The 18,282-nt window shown below is 40.1% G+C and overlaps 1 pseudogene; it reads left to right on the plus strand.

Moving 5' to 3' along the window:
* The first annotated feature begins 16,832 nt into the window (after positions 1 to 16,832).
* Positions 16,833 to 17,565, plus strand: LOC143787927 (pyruvate dehydrogenase E1 component subunit beta, mitochondrial pseudogene; annotated as a pseudogene).
* The last annotated feature ends 717 nt before the right edge of the window (positions 17,566 to 18,282 follow it).

An 18,282-nucleotide genomic window follows, 5' to 3' on the forward strand; every position in this document is an offset into this window, starting at 1 on the left:
CACTAATCAGAGCAGAATGGCGGTGGCATTCCTGATCCGGCATTTATACAGGCAAGGTAACGTGGTGTGTGAGCCAGTCACAGCCATGCCAATGCATGACATGACTGTGAAGGCCCAGGAAATGCCACAGCCAAAAATCTTGTCAAGAAACTTTATTAGACATCTAAGCCAGAACAGTAAACTGGACATCCTGATAAAAGTCAGTGTTTGTGGTTCAGTACCGGACACTAGGTGTCCGGTATGAACTTATAACTGTTCAGTTCGGGTTCGCTCATCCCTATCATTTACCATCAAAGCCATCCATAAACTGTCTCCTCCAAATATCTCCAAACTAATCTCCTAATGTCTTCACACATAATCTCTGGTCCGCACAAGACCTCGCTTTCTCCCTTACACTCGTTCATTCCCCACACAATCACCTCCAAAGCTTTTCCAGAGTATCACCAATCCTATGGAATTTTGTACCCCAACACATCCAATTATCCACCACATACGGAACTTTCACTCAGAACTTGAAAACCCATCTCTTCAAGAAAGCATACAGCATGCAATGACACCCTGTTGCCTCACCACCACCGGAGATGCCACAACCCACCAATTTACTGTCTCCTTCTACATGATCCTATAGACTCTAATATACAGCACCATGGAATCAATGCTGCTCTAAAACTAATAATAATAATATTAATAATACACTGTATATACAGTAGCCATACTCTTCTGGCTGTGGCTTATCACTTTGAGGACAAAAGGATAGGCAGTCCAAGATTGGACATGTCAGATGCTTATCTCCTATGACATCATCTGTTGGGAGAGAGTTGGGGGCCATTCACATTAGACTGATGCCTGGGTTTTGGCCAACTTTACTACAATGTGTGTGATAACCTTAGTATGTTTTATTTCAGTGTTGAGGTAATGTCATTCTGTGCAGTCCCAAACATGCATGTTTTGTGTCTGGGGTGGCTATTTTAATGCATGGTAATTTATTTATTGCAAAGATAAGGAGTGGCATACAGTACAAAACCATGGACAGGCAAGCACAAATAGTCAACTGGATGGCCATACTGGAAGAATGGGGGAACCTTGACTCTTGTTTTGCATTTAAGAAAAGGTTAGATATTGCTAGACTATTTCCCCAAATACAATAATTATCAATGTAGATGGTCACATACATAGTTTTTTTTGGCATGCTAAATGGTGGTTATAGGGACCATAGAATCACAGAATGGTAGAGTTGGAAGTGACCTCCTGGGTCATCTGGTCCAACCCCCTGCTCTAAGCAGGATTCACTAAATCATCCCAGACAGATGTCTGTCCAGCCTCTGTTTGAAAACTTCCATGGAAGGAGAATGCACCACCTCTCGTAGCAGTCTGCTCCACTCATTGATCACCCTAACTGTCAATAAGTTATTTCTAATAACTAATCTGTGTCACCTCCAATTCAGTTTTATCCCATTGCTTCTAATCTTTCCTTGTGCAAATGGGAATAAAGATGATCCCTCTACAATGTGACAGCCCTTGAGATATTTGTAGACAGCTATGATGTCACGATCCATTTTTGGATTTGTGGCAGATCTGGTTTCCCTCAGATTAAGACTTTTTTCCTTTCGGGTCATCGGGGGTTAATGCAGTTTCCCCCGGTGGCCTGTTGGTGTAATTGCATTGCTGCTGGGTCAGCTGATATGGGTGGTGACCATTCCCACTATCCTTCAAGAGGTCACCTGATGCATCAGCTGACTTTCAGTGTTAGTTCATTCTGCAGCAACCAAGCTGGGAGAAGGAGTTTGCTGGGAGCGGTTGTTCTTCAGCTGAGCCTGGTGTACCTGGTGATTCTTTCCTGCTGTGCTGTGACTTGCAGCAGTGAGCTAAGTGTTGTTTTCCTTTACTTTGCCTGTCATACCTTCCCTTTGTGTTGTATTAGTGCAGTGGTGGGACCAGTGTCTTCACTTTCCAATTCCCTACTTATGGTTAGGTGCAGGGCAAGTGAGGGCTAAGGTATCCTGCTCGGCGACAGGTTGAAAAAAACCTGTATAGGGACGTCAGGGAGATCAGGTCACATCCTTAGGAGAGTGCAGGAGGTGTCCATTTCCCCATTCCCTATCGCAGGGCCAACCGTTGTCATTGTGTCCCCGATGTTCCCTTGTTTGTTGTGCTGTTGGTTACCGACCCACGGTTGAGTCATTTCATACTGGGTCAGTCACTTTCGTTACATATTAAGTCTCCTCTCAGTCTTCTTTTTTGCAAGCTAAACATTTCCAGATCCTCTAACCGTTCCTCATAGGACATAGTTTGCAGACCAGTCACCATTCTGGTCGCTCTTTTCTGAACTTGCTCGAGTTTGTTGATGTCTTTTTTAAAATGTGGTACCCAAAACTGGACACAGTATTCCAGATGAGGTCTGACCAAAGAGGAGTAGAGGGCAATAATGACTTTGTGTGATCTAGACGGTATGCTTCTGTTAATACATCCCAGAATTACCTGTAGAAAGACCTGTAGAAGCACTGGTATAGCGCGAAACAGCTGTTGTCCTTCCCTGCTCACTTCCACCATGTCCGCACTCCCCCGAGCCGTGCATTTACTTTAATGGAATTCGTATCTTCAATAAAGGAATGAACCACGCCACCTGGTGAGTGCTGCCGCAATTTTTTTCTCTTTGCATATACATCCCAGAATTACATTTGCCTTTTTTGCTGCTGCATCACACTGTTGACTCATGTTCAGTTAATGATCTAATAGTTGGTTGCCCAGAAATTAGTGCCAAAGATCTCTCACAGTTTTAATATCGACCTTGAGAATGATTTAATCTGACAATTTGAGTCTCAATCTAGAAAATAAATTTTAAACCTCTGAATTGTTCAAAAGTGAGCTTATTGTACTAGTTTATAGTGTTGAGCGATACCATCCGATACTTGAAAGTATCGGTATCGGAAAGTATCGGCGCTCTGATTGGTCCGTAGAATGCGCGCTTGAAAGACCTTAGGTGATGTCACGGCTTTGTGATTGGTCGCGTAGCGGTCACGCGACCGCTACGGACCAATCAGAGCGCCGTGACGTCATCTAAGGCCCTTCAAGCGCGCATTCTCAGGTACAACGGCTCCCGGTTACAGCGGTAAAGTCCAGGCTGCGTCGGAGAGGTGAGTATATCCCTATTTTTCATTTTAATTCTTTCTTTTACACATTGATATGGATCCCAGGGCCTGAAGGAGAGTTTCCTCTCCTTCAGACCCTGGGAACCATACAGGATACCGTCCGATACTTGGTGTCCCATTGACTTGTATTGGTATCGGGTATCGGTATCGGATTAGATCCGATACTTTGCCGGAGTATATCCCTATTTTTTATTTTAATTCTTTCTTTTACACATTGATATTAATCCCGATACCGATTCCCGATATCACAAAAGTATCGGATCTCGGTATCGGAATTCCGATACCCGCAAGTATCGGCCGATACCCGATACTTGCGGTATCGGAATGCTCAACACTACTAGTTTATGGTACAGTCAACACAGTTTGTATATTCCATATGTATGGCAGTAACTATCATTGAAAATGTTAACTATTGCATTTTCTGAGCCTAAATATGCTGAGGATTATTATTAAATCCCTTGATATGTTCTTCTTGGATAGTGTCTTGATGGAAATAGCACAGGACTCCTGAAGACCTGGCTGCAATTACAATTTGTTCACAATTTCTAAAATTTCATGTTTACAATTGGCCTGAAATCTTGTATAACGGCAGAATGAGTGTACCAGCTGACAAGGATGGCAAAAGTCAATTGTTGTTTGGATAAACAGAATTGAGGCAAATTTGGAATGTGAAACATCTGGAAATGTTCAGTGACTACTGTAAACAGCAAAGTCATTCTACGGAGACACTTGTGCGAACCTACAAAGCCATCGTCCAACCATACTACCACAGAAGAGTATATCCCTATGTACAAAAAAAGTTACACTTATTTAAGAATGAAATACCATTGGCCAACAAATAGCAAAATTAAGTGAAACATCTCCAAAGACAAACTCCTTAAGAAAAACTCCCACCCCTTATCCAGACCAGACTTTCAGTTCCATCATATATTATGAAAAGCGGTCATCTAATTTAAGAAGACCACCTTCTTAGAAGACCATTTTTCAATACAATTTTGGTTTCACCTTAGACAGATTAGGGATAAATAGAAGGTATAAGAATTAATAAATAAATAAATGAGCATTAACATTGAAAAAAAGCCAATGCAAACTAAATATTATAAGGCTATGTGCACACGTCAGGATTTTCTGCAGAAGTTTAATGAACAAAACCGGACTTTTTCTGCAGGAAATCCGCATGCGTTTTTTCCGCGTTTTTTTTAGCTTTCCCAATGCAATAATAGCAGTAAAAACGCAAAAAATCTGCAAAATTAATGAACATGCTGCGTTTTTACGGAAAAAAACGCAACATATGCACAAAAATTGCGGAATGCATTATAAATGATGGGATGCATATGTATGCGTTTAAGCATTTTTATAGCGAAAAAAACATGAAAAATCCTGAACGTGTGCACACAGCCTAAAAGTCACTATTAAAAGAACCAACGTTCATTTGATATCTGATAAACTTGTGAAAAATTGGCATGGTCGAAAATTCTCATCCTAATCTATCCCTGTCCGTTTCCTATCCTAAAAACTGAGTTACTGCCATGAGTAGGGCACCCTCGCTACGCGAAGGTTAGTCACTCTTGTTCCCTACTGTGGAACCCTTCAATATTTTACAACCAAATAGTCAATCTGCAATTGTCCTGGCATGCTACCTGGCTCAATACTACAAAAACATTTGTAAAAAAATAAAAATTATTCACAGTGATGTCTCAACTCAGGTAAACACAGAGATGCAACACTCTAAGAATAATAATAATGTTATGAAGTCACATCATTGGGATAATGATGTCATTGTAGAATCATCAAATTCATTTATTAAATATCCAAATTTTAGTGAAAAGATTGATAATTCTTAATACTTGGCAAATCCACTTTTTTTCTTAAGATTTGCTGAAATAGGAAGAAAGCTCTATCCACACAGACGGCCACTTTTGACTCATGGAATATTTAGGGAACCTAATACCTGTAACATCTGTGCAGATTCCTGTCCATTTTTTCTGCTTCGGTTGCTAGGCAACGCCACGCCTTTGTTGCAGGTGATGTGTGACAGCATTAGTCCTGTTAATTCCTAGGACTTCTGGTTCAGCTAGATAAGTGCGCTGTGGGGTTAAGTCTGGCTTTTTATTACTACTTTCTGAGAGCCCCGGGAGGAGCAGCCTTCTATTTAAACCCCTGGGTCTTTGACTTCTACTGCCAGTCAGTTAGTTATTGATACTTGTCTTGTGCTCTTGACCTTGCTTGTAGTGTTTTCTTGATTCCTCCTGTTTTTTAACTTGGCGTGAATTTTGATCATCTTGTGTTATGATTCGGTTCCTGATGTGACCTCTTGGCTTTGACCCTGCTTGGCTACCTTTCCTGCCCCTGGTTCTCTCCTACAGATAGCAGCCCTTCCATGGAAGTAATCCAGTTGACCCCATTGTAAGACCAGATCCCTGTACAAGAGTTAATGGGTGAAGGTCGAGGTTCCTCCAGAATCTGCCAGATAGAGCAGCTTGACACAAGCCTGTCCAAGGAAGCCTTCTTGAGCATTTGGCCCTCTGACAGTTGTGACAATACCATTACCCAATTACTGTATATTCTCTTGTGCTAGTGAGTGAAACATACAGTGGAATGTAAAAGTTTGGGCACCCCTGGTCAAAATTACACAGTTGAAGATTTAGGCTATGTGGACACGTTGCGGTTTTTACCGCGGAACAGCAGCGATTTTGATGCTGCGGGTCCGCAGCAGTTTCCATTGCGTTTACAGTAAACATGTAAACCAATGGGAAACCGCAAACCGCTGTGCACATGTTGCGGGAAAAACCGCGCAGAAACGCAGTGGTTTACAACCCGTAGCATGTCACTTCTTTGTGCAGAATCGCAGCGATTCTGCACACATAGAAATGCATTGATCCGCTTACTTCCCGCATGGGGCTGTGCCCACGATGCGGGAAGTAAGTGGATAATGTGCGGTTGCTACCCGGGGTGGAGGAGAGGAAACTCTCCTCCAGGCCCTGGGAACAATATTTATGGTAAAAAAAAGAATTAAAATAAAAAATCATGTTATACTCACCTCTCAGCGCTGCACACGGCTGTCCGGTCTCAGGTTTGCTGTGCGAGCAGGACCTGCGGTGACGTCGCGGTCACATGACCGTGACGTCGCGGTCACATGACCGTGACGTCACGAAGGTCCTTCTCGCACAGCATCTTTGGAAACGGACCGCCGCGTGCAGCGCCGAGGAGATCGGGACGTCAGAGGGTGAGTATAAACCATTTTTTTTTATTTTTAACATTACTATTGATGCTGCATAAGCAGCATCAATAGTAAAACCAAAACCCGCAGCGGAAACCACAAGACAAAACGTGATAAATCTGCAGGGATAACCGCAGCGGTTTTGCCCTGCAGAATTATCAAATCCGCTGCGGGAGAACCCGCAGGGACCCGAACCTACGTGTGCACATGGCCTAAATGATCTCTAAAAGGCTTAAAGTTAAAGATGACACATTTCCTTATTATTTTAGGCAAAGAAAATCTATTTTTTATCTTTTACATTTTAAAAATTACAAAAAAGAAAATGGATCAATGCAAAAGTTTTGGCATTCTGCATGGTTAGTACCTAGTTGCACCCCCTTTTGCAAGTATCACAGCTTGTAAATGCTTTTTGTAGCCAGACAAGAGTCTTTCAATGCTTGTTTGAGGGATTGTCATCCATTATTCCTTGGAAAATTCTTCCAGTTCTGTGAGATTCCTGGGTCATCTTGCATGAACTGCTATTTTGAGGTCTAGCCACAGATTTTCAGTGATGTTCAGCTCAGGGGACTGTGAGGGTCGTTGTAAAACCTTCAGTTTGAGCCTTTTGAGGTCTTCTATTGTGGATTTTGACTTGTGATTAGGATCATTATCCATTTGTGGAAGCCATCGCCTTTTCGACTTCAGCTTTTTTTTTTACAGATGGTGTTATGTTTCCTTCAAGAATTTTTTTAAATTTCATTGAATCCATTCTTCCTTCTACTAATGTTCCCTGTGCCATTGGTTGTAACACAACCCAAAAAGCATGATTTATCCACCCCCATGCTTAGTGGTTGGCAAGATGTTCTGTTCAAAAAAGAAGAGAATGTCCAGCTTCACCGAATCCGTAAAAAAGAGTTTTCTTTATTCACAAACTTTAAACATAGAGGATACAGACTTCAGCACGAACCATATGGGTAAAAATCTCAACGCGTTTCTGGAGACTAAGCTCCCTTAATGGCTAACAAGAATAAAATATACTACATTACAAATCAAGCTTTCGATATAACAAAGTTTTTGAAGAAACACAAATATATGCACAAACAAACAACAAAAAGAAAAAAAGAGGGGCATGGTATAGCAAATGAACATTTAAATAAACAAACTAAGTTCAGGGACTGCATCCGTAATTGGATTAGATTAGTGGTGTGAAAGTTTTATAGTCCCAATATCCAAGTAAGGCTATGTGCACACGTTCGGAATTGCCACGGAAATTTCCGCTGCAATTCCGCAACTCCCTGCAGCGGGTAAAACGCATGCGAAATTCACATGCGTTTTCCCGCAAAACACAAGCGTTTTGCAAGCGTTTTTTAGCTTGCAGAATGCTTGCGCTTTCCAAGTGATTTTAAGCAACACTTGGAAAAGTGATTAACAGGTTGGTCACACTTGTCAAGCATAGTGCTTGACATGTGTGACCAACTTTTTACTACTGATGCTGCCTATGCAGCCTCAATATTAAAGGATAGAAAGTTAAAAAGAATTAAAAAATAAAAAATCTGTTTATTCTCACCTTCCGACGGCCCCCGATCTCCTCAGCGGCGACCCAGTACGTTCCGTTCCCAGGGATGCTTTGCGCGAAGGACCTTTGTGACGTCACAGGCGCGTGACCGTGGCATCATCCCATGTGATTCAGGAACGGAAGCCGCCGCGTGCACCGCTGAGAGGCGGGAGAACTCCGGGGGCCATCGGAAGGTAAGTATATCCATATTTTTTATTTTAATTCTTTTCTTACAAGCATATTGTACCCAGGACCTGGATGAGAGTCTCCTCTCCTCCAGATCCCGGGTACCATCCGCACATGAAACACTCACTTTACGCATAGTGGGCATAGCCACATGCGTAAAGTGAGCGTTTCAATACATTCCTATGGCTGCGTAATCTCCGTGATTCCGCAGAAATAATGAACATGCTGCGATTTTTTCCGCAAAGTGTTTCCGCTGCGGAAAAAAGCGCAGCATGGGCACAAAAATTGTGGAATGCATTAAAATGATGGGATGCTTAAATTAAGCGAGTCGAGTTTTTATAGCGGAAAACTGCCGAAAAAACGCAAAAAAGATGCGAAAAATCCTGAACATAGGCACATAGCCTAAGATCAGAGACCTGGAAGTTGAGGGCACCAGGTCTTTGATCGTACTTGGATATTGGGACTAAACAACTTTCACACCACTAATCTAATCCAATTACGGATTCAGTCCCTGAGCTCAGTTTGTTTGTTTATTTAAATGTTCATTTACTATACCATCCCCCTCTTTTCTTTTTATTTTGGTTGTTTGTTTGTGCATATATTTGTGTTTCTTCAGAAACTTTGTTATACCATGCCTGAGGAAGGGACCTAAGAAGTCCCGAAATCTTGCTTTGTAAAATCATTTATTTTATTTTTGTCAGCCATTAAAAAGTATCATATTGACAAGATTATCTTATTTTTCACACTGAGATCATTCTTTTTTTTCTCCACACATACCTTTCGATCATTTTGGCCAAAGCGTTCTATTTTAACCTCATCGGTCCACATGACTTTTTTCCAAAATGCATCAGGATAGTTTAAATGATCTTTTGCATACTTCTGACACTGAATTTTATGGTCAGGAAGCAGGAGAGATTTTCTTCTTATGACTCTTTCATGAAGGTCATATTTTTGCAGGTGTCCCTGAACAGTAGAACAATATACCAAACTCCAGAGTTTGCAAAATCTTTCTGAAGGTCTTTTGCAGTCAAGTGAGGGTTCTGATTTACCTCTCTAGCAATCCTATGAGCAGCTGTCACTAGAATTTTGCTTGGTCTTCCAGACTTTATCTTGACCTCCGCTGGTCCTGTTAACGGATATTTCTTAATTACCGGTACATTTTGAACTGAGGAAAGGAAACTTAAAAACTCTTTGCTATCTTTTTATAGCCTTCTCCTGCTTTCTGAACCTCCACCATTTTCATTTTCAGAATGTTAGGCAGATGCATAGAAGAACCCATGGCTGCTGTTTTGGGCACAAAGTTAGAGGAGGCTGGGTTTTTATAAAGCTGGGAAATTTGCATCATCTAGCCTTTCTTAACGATGATAGTGAACAAGCCATAACCCTAACAGGCTAATTAAGTTTTGAAACCTTGGTCAAAGTTATCTGAGCACACAAATCTCCAAAGGGTGCCCAAACTTTTTAAAATGTAAAATATTTAAAAAAATATATATTTTTGTGCCTGAAATACAGAGGTAATGTGTCATCTTTAACTTTAGCCCTTTTAGAGATCATTTCATCTTTAACTTGCTTAAGTGTTCACAATAACAGTAATTTTGACCAGGGGTGCCCAAACTTTTACATGCCACTGTAATACTAATCATTGTTCAGCCTAAACTAATTATTTGGCATAAATACAATATTTTGTCATGAACAGATAAGGCTTCACTACTGGATACCATGCGATTGTGAGTCATTGTGTCCAATATGCACATATTTATGCATAAAACATAGGAGTTAGAATAGAAATGGTTTGATAATATATGGCTAAATAAGTAAATAAAGTCAAATTAAAGGAATACAATTTTACCCAACATTGTATTACAACATTCATAATGTTTGCCACTTACTCCTTCATACTAATGTAGATGACATTGGTCATTGAAGGGTTAACCAGGAAAATGACTAGGAAAGTGACAAGCCTTAGTTACTGCAATTTTAAATTGTCCCAGGGGCAAACTTAGCCCTAACCTTTCCAGAAGTGCAGCCTTGGAGAAGTATCAGTATAGTTCTTCTATTTTTGAGATAATGAATATCTTTCTGTATCAGCCTTGGCTAAAGACTTTTTATGAATTGTCTCATACGCTTTCAAAATCATTCTATAGCGGTTAAATATTCCGTAGAATTTCCTTTAATCAGGAATGAGATGACAGCAGCATGGCCTCAGTGAAAAGTTTCTGCTGCTTTAACACATGTAGCAAATTCTTTGTAAATAGGTCACATGGGGAAAATTACCGTTACATTTAACAGCCGCCCTTCTTATGTACAATTGCCTGCTTGGATAGGGAAGTAATTACTGTACAATTCAGCTAATTAAACAAATCAACTGTGTGCACTACATGAAAAGATGAACCTAAAAATCAATCACATCATCGCCTCACATACATGTGGTTTTATAGTAAGGCTACAGCTCATTGTTACTGGAAGATCCAATTAGAATAAGCCATCTTTTTATACATTAGTTATTAGCAGTCTGCAATTGGAGACTTTCTAATTCACAACTGTATCATTTACACCAGGGGTGAGCAAATACTTTTCCCAAGGGGTCACGTGAATGAAACTGACTCTTGTGGAGGCTGAACCATAGGCTGACATTAATTCTGCTCAGTATTAATATTAACATTCTAAGTACAGTTTTTTATATTAATATTATCACTTAGCATTGAGGAGAATTATGTATGCTGACATCCCCCTATATATCGTATGAACCCACACACAGCCCCTTGCATGCAGTATGAGCCCCCACACAGCCCCTACATACAGTATTAGCCCCTATAGCCCTTCTATATACAATGAGTCCTTACATAGCCACCTACATACAGTATTAGCCTCATGGCCTCCAATTTACAGTATGAACCCCCACATAGCCCCCTATGTACAGTATGAGGCTGCCAAAGCCCCTCTATATATATAACATGATCCCTCACATAGCCACCTACATACAGTATTAGCCTCATATAGCCTCCATTATAGTGTGAGTCCCATATAGCCTCCTATGTACAGTATGAGGCTGCCAAAGCCCCTCTACATATAACATGATACCTCACATAGCCACCTACATACAGTATTAGCCTCACATAGCCTCCAATATACAGTGTGAGCCCCCACATAGCCTCCTATGTACATTGTGAGCCCCCACATATCCCCTCTATATACAATATGAGCCCTCACATAGCCTCCTACATACAGTATTAGTCCCACATAGCCTCCCATATACAGTGTGAACCCACACAGAGCCCAATATACCTATATACAGTATGAGCCCCAGAAAGCCCCTATATAGTGTGAGCCTCCATATAGTCTCCTATATTACAGTATGAGCCACCACATAGCCTGCTATATACAGTGTTTGCCCCCGCATAGCCTTCTACATACAATATGAGCCCCATAAAGCCTCCTATATACAGAATGAGCCCGACATAGCCCCTTTATATACAATATGAGCTGTAATATATAGCCTCCTATATACAGTATGAGCCCCCACATAGCCTCTCATAATGTCATAAAAATATAACTCTAAATGCAATCACAATTCAAAACACCACACACCATATTTATACGTAATATAGAGGAATGAGTGAACATGAACTGTAAAGTTTGGGGTTCATACTGGACACATAGTGTTCGTTACTGAACTCTGAACACAGACTTTTTTCCAGAAGTCCATTTTACTGTTTGGGTTCAGTGCCAAATAAAATGTATTGAATCAACAAGCTTTTAGGCTGTGAGGACTGTGTACCACCTCAAAACATGCAGCCGCAGGGACTCGAATATATTATCCGAGCACACCCAAGATACTCGAATAACACCCGAGCATGACCAGATAACACATTAATTATCTGAGTACATTCGCTCATCACTAATCCTAATGATAGGCCGACAAGATAAAAGTACTCGACAAACCATTTAACTTTCTTTGTGCATACACACACATTTTATATATAAGTATATTTATATACCTCGCTAATGTAATAGTATATTTGCTTAGTAAGTGCCTCCAGAATTCTCTACTGTCAGAGTCGTTTATAGTCTGATCATACATTGTGCAATATCGATAAAAATATATGAAATTTGATTCTGTTTGAATAGGTAATTGCTTCCAGAATAAATACTGTTCATAGGATGCTGTAAGTCTTCTATCCTTTATCTACACAGATATTCCATACAGTGTGAAGCTGGTCGATACAGAGACATTTTATCATTTGTATTACAGCTATAATACCCACACTTTTCATATTTACTGATCAAGACTTAACGGGAACCTGTCAGGTCCCCCGTGTCCTCCAATCCATCAGCATTCAGCTATTTGTAATTAAACTCCCTCCATAACCAGCCCTGAGTAACATAATTCAGTTAAATAAATGCTTTAAAAAATAATCTATAACCTCCGCTTTTCCTATGCTAATAAGGGCTTTGACTAGTCTATGGGGCGTTAGTTCCCCAGGCTAGTCAACCCTCTTTCCATGTTATCATGCCCCTGTTGGCGTGATAACAATGGCAATGATGTGGAAAAAGATTTACAAAGAAAAAGATCAGATCAATAGTTACTTTTCTACTAAGGCTCATTCAGATGTTCGTACAAGTGCTAACCGTGTTTTTTACGGATAGCACTTGTAGCTATAATAGTGAATGGGGCTGTACACATGTCTGTGATTTTTTGCAGATCAAGAAGTCAGTGCAAAATCACGGAGGCACATCCAATATTGATAAGAGTGTTAGATCAAAATTGGCTATGCAAATCTATGGGTCCATGAAAAAATCAGATAGCACTTGGATGCCATTTTCACGGACTGACAAATAGTGTAGGGTGGAGAAAAACATTTTTTGTACGCATGAGAAAAATGGATGAAACTTGGACCAAACTCAGATGAAACGTGGACCAAACTTGTACATAACTTGGGCCAAACTCTGACCAAACTCGCATGAAACTTAAACCAAACTCAGACCATACTTGGACCAAACTCAGATGAAACGTTGACCAAATCGGGACCAAACTAGGATGAAGCGTGGGCCAAACTCGGATGAAATGTGGACCAAACTTGTACCAAACCCGTACAAAACTTGGACCAAACTCGGACCAAACTTGGACGAAACTCAGAAGAAACGTGGACCAACCTAATAAGAAATGTGGTCCAAACTCAGCCAAAATGCTGTCCGAACGCAGATGAAACTCTGACCAAAATCACTGATGAAACTTGGTCAGTTTTTATCATATGTAAAAAAACAAACGCGTGAGTGAACCCTTACTCTGACTTCATATTTGATCATTCCTTATTACACAGCAATCCAATTTGTAATTTCCTTCATGAATCAGCCATGTAATGAATATGTCCTAGAGTCAAAACTCTAATTTCAATAAATCCAGATTAAAAAACCTGAATTTTTATTTGGAATAAATCAGAATTAAGCTAAATAACAGGCTGCAATTACAGCTTTAGATTCCAAATGTTTTCAGCTAATCACTTTAAGAAACAAACAAGAGCTTGAATGTATATTGCCTGCAGTTGTTATTGGAAACCTATACATAGAGATTGCTAAATTAAGTTGGTCCCAGTGCAATTATGATCACTCAAGCATGCTTTCGATGTATCGTGCCAAATTAGCTAGATTTGAGCAATTTAACTTCCTGCAACAAATCTCCGGGGCACATTTGAGAAAGTACAGACTGTTTACAAACACTATCCTATTTCATGAGTGACTCTCTGCAGAGTCCGTTCTACCAGCCTAAGCACACACACCTGTCAAACAGTCACGCCGTGGACCTCTTCTCCCTTTCGAAGTGGTAAAAGGACTCACTTCTTGGATTATTTTCTTGTTTTATTTTTCCAACCCTTATATCGCCACCAAGGATTTCATTACTCCAAACTATTTCTAAGGGAATGTATAGAAGGAAAGATTTAAATCACTTTTTATTAAATCTGTCATATGAATTGATGCTTGTTTCACAATCACTGTCCTTCTATGGTTCTAGGGACCCCCTCGTAACTCTCTAATTTACTGTAACATAAATTATTTCCACCGCCTCTCACAGAAATGCTATTTTGTGAGTTGAGCCATACAAAAGTGTGATCTATCATAAAGGACAAGTCGTGCACAAATAACTCGAAGTTTTTGCTACTACATCATCAATATCAGATTGATATGGTTCCGCTGCCAGACCTGGAAAGTGAGGAGTGCCAGTAGAACAACACACTAAACAGTGCAATTTGACATTGGTCAAAGACTTCTGCAATTATCCCAATCTCAAAAATGACCTTTCACCAGATTTAGAATTTTACACTGGCCACATTATGAAATAGTAGCTTCAAAACGGATTTCCGTTGCAGAAATAATAGCTTGTAAAGTGTATATGCTAACTGTTGCTTAGACCAAGGAGGCATTAGCAGAAAATTCATCTCTATAAGTGGTTGCTTTTTCCCCTGCATGATGTTGACCATTCACAAGCAGGAGGCGTCATGAAGAGGGAAAAAAAAGAACATGCTTCCAGAGAATATACTAGTCTGTGAATAATACAGAGATTCAATTGATGGGGCGTGAGAGAGATAGGAAAAGTGCTAGCAGCAGCTGTGACAAGCTCAGTGTGATTAATCAGTGACATGGTATAGCTGGCATCTGTCCTGCTGCATTTGAATTACAATGGCAGCTATTTTTCATTCATAATGCACTAGAAAGCAACAGCAAGGCAGCACAATATTCTTTTACAGGGAAAAAAAATCTAAAATCAGTGATAGAGATGGTGTGCTTGTTTGACAGAAGCGACTGTACTGAGTTGTTGCATTTTTTTGTGTAATATTTAAACGGGGCATAATTGTTTTAAAAAATACAAAAGGAATTCCCCAATACCAAGGCATTTACCAGTGACTATCTACCTAACAAATTGTGTGACTAGCTACCTAACAAATTGCGCAAGCAATCTGCTTTACTAGTCAAATTTTGCATCTTTACATGCAACGCCAATAAAGCACCCTGTTATAGGTGCTAGCTATTTTGACATGTATTTACTTAGCATTTCTTATAAAATTATCTATGTGAAGTGGATTGAATTTTAGTAAAAAAATTAATTGAAAGAAACAATGAAATCAATGTATAAAGAAATGTAGACATTTAGCAGAGTATGTCTGTTTTTGTACTCCTGGTTTACTAGTCTAATTTCACAATTGTACATTCGTCATCTGTACTGAGGCCTGCTGCCACATTTTGCCTTCAATACATGTACCTACCTAGTATATATTTTCCTTTCTTTTCTTTTGTCCTTTTTGAATAAGGGTTCAATGATTGGGGTGGGAAAGATTGTGAAAAGTTATATAGTGTTGTATAGTGTTGTACAAAATGTATAGCTAAATAAAAAGTGGCGACGTCACTTAATTAGGTTATTTAAAAGAAAAGAAGAACCCCTTCCAGGACTAAGAATATGTGAGCTGTTAGCTGCAACAGAACCAGTACTACAAAACACAGAACACAGTTGGCGTCTGTCAAGCCTATTAGTGAGAAGGAAGCAGAGGGCATTATGGAATATATTGCTTATCTCATTCACAGCAGGATTATGTTACCTCTGACAGTGACACCATCAGTTTGAGTTAGTGATCTGCAAAGAATGATGTGTCTGATCATAAATGACTAACAATGATGATTTTTGAACTGTTTTTAATTGTAAGAAACATGAAAAGTCTGTCTTTGTGCTGTGTTATTAAATAGTCTGTTAGTTACTATCGGTTTCCATCCATTTCTATGGTTAGATCGCTTTGACATTTCTAAGGCTCTGTTTGTATTAAAGAACTTGAAAGGGGTTGGATACAGTCCTAATAGACCTCAGAGTGTTTCTCACATCTTTTCAGAGCAATTTTATAGTATTACAATTCACAGGGAATTGATTCAATGTCAATTTAACTTTGTGAAAAATTCAACGAACCTGGCAAATTCGAATGATAAAATATTCAATGATCTCTACATTTTATACAATGTAGTAATGCAGCTTTGCAAACTGTATGTCTCCTACCAAAAGTGTTATATACTGTAACCCTAGTCTAAGCTGGTGTAGTGGGTAACATTAGGCACATTTTTTTGAGTGGAATTGAATTCTACTTGAATATATTAAAAAAAAATCTGCATTTTTGAGATTTTTGTGATTTTGCTTCAAGCAAATTCAGCAAAATGTCAGCTGGCTGTCCACCATTTTGCCAAATCGTAGACAGCCAGCAAAAGCTTAAAAAAGTAAAAACAAAACTTGCTGACTGGCATTCAATCGTCACATGTCGTTACTTGATGGGTGTGCAACATACAGTGGCCTTTGAGGCCTGGTCATGTCCGGAAGTCCCAGCCTAGAGTGAACAAGTCGAAAATGTGACAGCGGAAGAAGAGGGTCAGACGTTTATTATTCTCTTGAGTCTTGTGAGACCCTACAGCATAATAATGGACATTCAATTAACGGATAATAACTTTGCTGCAAATCAAATTTCTGGGGAAAATACATGTGATTTGGCAAATTCATATTTTGGCAGATCTGCTCATCTCTATTGATGGGTCTATTATTACAATTACTACAAAGTTTAATACATCATCCTCTTTGATTGGGTTTATGTAATACCATTACATATGTTTTAATCATTTTTTAAATGTTTGTATTTGAATGTTTTATTAGTAATAATAATATTTTATAAGACTATACATTTTCTGTGATATAGTCTTGTCAGAGGACAGAAGAAAGATGGCGGCGCTAAGGAGACTGATCTGCGGGGGGAAGAGCCATGTATCCGAGATCCTCCAGAGAGGATTCCACAGGAGCTCGCCCGCTTCCCTCCAGGTCACCATGCGAGGTGCTATAAACCAGTCTTTAAATGAAGAGCTGGAATGAGATGAGAAGATGTTTCTGTTGGGGGAGGAAGTCGCTCAGCACGATGGAGCATACAGATCAGCAGAGGTCTTTGGAAAAAGTACAGTGATAAAAGAATCATGCACATTCCAATATCGGAGATGGCATTTGCTGGGATTGCTGTTGGTGCTGCTATGGCCGGGTTGAGGCCAACCTGTGAGTTTATGACTTTCAACTTCTCCATGCAAGCCATAGATCAAGTCATTAACTCTGCTGCTAAAACCTATTACATGTACACGAGCCTGGTGCCTGTCCCCATTGTGTTCCAGGGTCCCAATGGCTCGTCAGCCGACGTTCCTGCCCAGCACTCCCAAAGCTTTGCGCCCTGGTACGGACACTGTCCTGGATTGAAGGTGGTGAGACCCTGGAACACTGAAGATGCTAGAGGTCTTATGAAAGCTGCGAATTGAGATGATAACCCAGTGGTCGTACTTGAGAATGAGCTGATGTACAGCATTTTGTTCGATATATGAATATTAGTGTCCACATTTCTGTTTATACAAACTGCTTTATTATATTTATGCCTTGGTATTAGTTTACAGCAGGAATGTCAAGCTCAAATACACAAAGGACCAAAATTAAAAGCTTGGACAAAATCCCAGGCCAACCTTGATATTTATTTTTTTTAAAATGACTACAATTGAGGACGTTTTTCCTTGTCATCAAATATAACAATGAACCTTTAAATTTGAAAACAAACTTAAAGGGGTTGTTCCACGAACCACCCTCCAAATGCACCGTATGATGGCCGTACTGTACCCCCCACCCTCAACTTCCCCGGCAGAGTATGGTGACACCCAATACAGTATGATTCCCCAACTGTAATCCCCACACAGTCCTCAATACAGTACAATGGCCCCCACATAGTGCTCTATATAGTATAATGGCCCCAACATAGTGCTCCATACAGTATAATCGCCCCCACATTGTGCTCCATACAGTATAATGACTCCCACATAGTACTCCATATAGTATAATGGGCCCCACATAAAAAATAAAAACTCACCTCTCTTAGTCTCCCCTTTACTTTGGTCTCTGCAGTGCATCTTCTGATCCTCCACATTGCTCCGCACAGCATCTGCACAGCGTTGTAATGACAGAATCATGCTCGTTGTGCTGAGTCGTCAGATGCCGAAGGAAAATTATGGTGGAGAGAGAGACAAATACACTCGACCTGGGGGCCAGATTTGGCCCATGGGCCAGAGTTTGACATGTGTGGTTTACAGTGTGTATTTAGTTGCACCTTTGTCTGCATTTTCAGTTGGTACCAGCCTTTATTTTTCTC

This window comes from Ranitomeya variabilis, chromosome 8 (genome assembly GCF_051348905.1).
Source record: "Ranitomeya variabilis isolate aRanVar5 chromosome 8, aRanVar5.hap1, whole genome shotgun sequence".
NCBI lineage: Eukaryota > Metazoa > Chordata > Amphibia > Anura > Dendrobatidae > Ranitomeya > Ranitomeya variabilis.